Here is a 4,497-nt window from a genome sequence, read left to right as displayed (position 1 = left end):
GTTTAGCCACATATGTAAATATTTCAATAATTTTGAATAAGCACTTACAGTTTCTAAGTTTGCCTATTCCTGTGGGCAACCTTGAAAACAAAATGTCGCAATTTAAGCACATTTAATTTTAATTCTTTAGTTTACCAAAAAAAAAATGTTCAACTTGTCGGTTGATGGTTGAGGGTTGGTGGAAAAAAAGTTTGTTTGGAGGTGGGGGGGGGGGGGAGGCACGGGGAATCGCTCGGTTAACATACGTAAGCAATTAATACGAAAAGAAATTATGAAAAAGTTAAATTGCGAATAGGTATTGTGGATTAGATTACCAGAGTTTACCAAAGTCCACATGTCTACAGTTTCGCAAATTTCGCAAGTGTTACAGATTATTGCTTTTAATTAGCTAACTATGTTGGCAGTCTTGTGGAAATTGTTGTCACGTGACTCTTGGCATTCAGAGATTGTGTCTGTATATCAGTAACTGATAGATTGCATAGTACAGTAGCGTACAAAGCCAGATGCAAAGTCTACATGTGCTTGACCTCCCCTTCCCCTAATGTTCTTCCTTTCCGCGACATGCGCTTTTCTAGCTTCTAGTAGGAAGTAGACTTCATTAGGAACTAAGAAGCCTCTCTGCTCAGGTGAAGATCAACTTTTTCTTTAAACTAAGCTATTTTAATTTATTTTTTTAAAATTTATTAATGATTTATATTTATCAAATTAAACCTACGATGTGTGCTTGATTGGGGCAGGTGGCATGAATGGAGAACCGAGGTGTCTTGCAGAATATCCAAACATCGTTATGAATAATATAGAAATGCGTTGGCGTGGGTTTGTCTCCAACAGAAAGGTGGTGTGGCGCGTTTATTACTTATTTATCTTTGTTTATTAAAACATCGATGCAACAATGATTTCGTCATTTAAAACCATTTCTATATGACGAAACGTCAGAAGTTAAGAATTACAAACAAAAGGAACTAGACCAATGAAGTCTAGGCATATTTTGAATAATCAATATCCATTTTTTTTTATTGTCTGCCTATTGAAGGTCAATATTTGCAGTCCTCGATATAAATTTTAAAATAAACTATATTATTGTAAAGTGCTGCCTTGGGTACTAATTACTGAAAGTATATATTGTAAGTTGAGTAGCTATCCTAGACTTTGCGACATAGAGAGCAGGTGATATAAATGCCTAATTAAAATGTATAAATTAAAATAGTTTTAAGTCTATTAAAATACCATCACATTTGATCAAACGATACTATAGAATCACCAATCCGTGTGTTACATGTTGCCTAATGCATGGAAAGATTCTGATTATTTGTTTACCCCATGCTATTTAAAAATAGCTTTATTGTCGCCAGTGATGGATCATTTGAATCTAGTGGCAATGTTTGGCTTATATGATCTTTAATATAGTTTATGCTATATTTATAATTGTACGACTTGCTTATAATACTTTTAGTTCTTATCTTATCTTATCCTATATATATTTCAGAGGGGGGAATAAAGACGTTACTTAAAAAAAAAAAAGAAGATAATTATGTCGTACGCATAGCTTGTGTCAATATAGTCATGCATTTCATTCAATGACTTAAACTCTGCTAAGTTGTTGGTTTTCCTGGCTGATTTAGGCAACCTATTCCATTCTCTAATGGCACTAGGGAAGAAAGAGCACTTGTACGAATTTGTTATAGCGTATGAAATAAGAATTGTGCCTCTATCTTTGTGTCTTTCTGAGTATTTCATTAGGATTTTTTTTTTCTTATTTGTAAACTATGGTTCAATGTTTTATGTATTTTAGCTACTTTACTGTTTATTTTCTGTCCTGAAGTGTCTCTATAAGTTTAGTGGTTTTACCAATGGTGTAAATCTAATCAAATTCTAGTTTTCGTTTATACTGAAAACTTTTAAGTTTGCGTTTATGGTGTCAAAGTTCTAGTTTTGATTTATGCTGTCAAAGGTCTAGTTTGGGTTTGTTTAATTTCTATTTTAAGCTAAGATCTACTTTCGGTTTAAGTTCCATTTTTGGATTTTTGCTATTTAAGTTTGTGTTCTACTTGTAATTTGTAGTTCCTGTTATATATGTTAATAGGTCTTTAATCTCATTTCATTTTGAATGTTTTAAAACTCTGCTTAGAAGAGCTCACTTAAGGATAGACACTTAACAATAAGTCAATAAAACAAAGAGTGCGCCCCGATCCACTTTCGCCAAAATATTTGATACCTTTATAAAAATGTTGATTTGCATACTAGTCAAAAGTCCTAGTCAAAAGTCCTAGTCAAAAGTCCTAGTCAAAAGTCCTAGTCAAAAGTCCTAGTCAAAATGCAGGACGACAGGAGATGGAAGCTGGTGAAGGTTCAGACCATTGTGACGACTGTCAACGGTGCAAAGCTTCTACTACATGACCAGCTTAGAAGATTGGAAGAATGTTCTCGATGGAATGGATTGGACCTTTTTTACTTTCTTCTTCTTCTTGATCTTTGATTTGTCATCATTGATTTGTCATCATTGATTTGTGATCATAGCTTTGTGATCATAGCTTTGTGATCGTAGCTTTGTGATCATTGATTTGTTATCATTGATTTGTGATCATTGTGAATTAATCTTTTGGAAGTTTACTATCATTGAAAGTTAACTCTTGCATAAAAGATCAATATTATAATATACTTAAAAAAAAAAACAATACCCACACGCTGACCTTTAACCCTTATATTCACTGTGAGAATTTCTAGGATTTTTTTTTAGAATAGAGGTCTACTTGTAGATCTAGATTTAGTCGTTTTAAAATTGTGCTACACATAATCATTAAGTACAGTCTTTACATTTCAAACTGGAGTCATTTGTCTACACAGACATGCAAATGTTTCATGTTCTTTGTATAAACATTTGATAATCACATTGATCTTATGATGCCCCTCACAGTCATTCGGACAATTATCTCGATCGAGAGGACAATTAGATTCAAGATTTAGATATGTGTAGAAATAAACTGAAATAAAAGAAAACTGACATAAAAGAAAACTGAAATAAAAGAAAACTGAAATGAAAGAAAACTGAATTAAAAGAAAACTGAATTAAAAGAAAACTGAATTAAAAAAAAACTGAATTAAAAGAAATCTGAATTAAAAGAAAACTGAATTAAAAGAAACTTACGCGACACAATATTGTTAATAAGTGCTTAAGCGGAAGGAAATAAAATTTTGTACTTATTATTGAATGTCGGCTATAAAAAACATATTGGGTTGAAATTATTAATTAAAAAATCTGTATTGGTATATTTAATTGATGCGGTTTTGATAGTAAAAATGGCTTAGTTGTTCCATGTAGACCTACTCAGAGAGTAATAACACGTTCAATGTTCGCATTTTATAGTCGACAACAAGTAGGGGAATTAGTGGTTATAAATCAGTGAGTCACCAGGGCCAAGAATTTTATATAGTAGATTAATAATTAGGTCATAATTTGATTTTAATATTCCTTGATTAGATTAATACCAGATTAAACGTTTCATCGTTATTTTATTACTATGTGATCATTTTTTGGTGATTATTTTTTGGTGATCATTTTTCGGTGATTATTTTTTGGTGATTATTTTCTGGTCATCATTTTTTGGTCATCATTACTTTGTGATCATTACTTTGTGATCAGTGCTTTGTGATCAGTGCTTTGTGATCATTACTTTGTGATCAGTGCTTTGTGATCATTACTTTGTGATCAGTGCTTTGTGATCAGTGCTTTGTGATCATTTTTCGGTGATAATTTTTTTTGGTCATCATTATTTTGATGATCATTGCTTTGTTATCATTGCTTTGTAATCCTTTTTTTTTTTTGTGATCACTGTGAATTAACTTTTTGAAAGTTCAATCAATGATGTTAATGAAAGTTAACTCTTGCATTAAAGATCAATATTCTAAACCGCGTGAACTCTTGAGTTTAATTTAATGTGTGCGAATCAATGCCACAATTGTTCCGAATCTTTAATCTTTAATTTTTAAAATTTATTTTCATTTTTTTTTTTTTAAATAAGTTTTTTTATTTTTTTTTATCGCATTGTTTTCTTTTTAACATAGGTATATTGCTCCGGCTAAGCTTGTTTAAAATATAAATCTTTTTTTGTATGAATATATTAAAACTTGGGCTTAACTAGTAGTTAACTGGTGGATGGTTCAAAGATTGTAGTCAAGTTGCTATACCTCAGATATCTGTGCAGTAATTTATAACTGATCTTTGAAATTTGATAGTTATGCTTTTTTTTTTATAGCAGAATATAAAATCTTTTATCTTTCGGTTTTTGGTTTAAAATTACATTTTAAAAAATTAGTTTTTAATTTAAAATAAGGGGCATCAAAAGTAGTAAAATGTTTCCTATCAGTTCTTGCGACCTATAGGACAGATGTTGTTAAGGTCATTAGTTTCTTTGGCCAACGGTTAAGGAGCAGGGTGTCATGTGGCCAGCTCAACGATCAAACGCCTTTACTTTCCCCAACTTAAGTCAGGGGCACATT

At 31.4% G+C, this 4,497-nt stretch overlaps 1 protein-coding gene across 3 annotated transcripts in view; it reads left to right on the top strand.

Annotated features, from left to right (window-relative positions):
* The first annotated feature begins 261 nt into the window (after window positions 1-261).
* LOC106061659 (uncharacterized) overlaps window positions 262-4,497 on the top strand; it is a 142,181-nt gene continuing 137,945 nt past the window's right edge. For 2 of the 3 annotated variants that reach the window (XM_013219846.2, XM_013219847.2), the window contains exon 1: window positions 266-626. The gene's annotated coding sequence lies outside the window, so the exon portion shown is untranslated. Of the gene's footprint in view, window positions 627-4,497 lie in introns of all 3 variants that reach the window. The other variant, XM_056025756.1, reaches the window with a different exon arrangement.

This window comes from Biomphalaria glabrata, chromosome 4 (assembly GCF_947242115.1).
Source record: "Biomphalaria glabrata chromosome 4, xgBioGlab47.1, whole genome shotgun sequence".
NCBI lineage: Eukaryota > Metazoa > Mollusca > Gastropoda > Planorbidae > Biomphalaria > Biomphalaria glabrata.
This window is presented reverse-complemented; position numbering and strand designations above follow the sequence as displayed.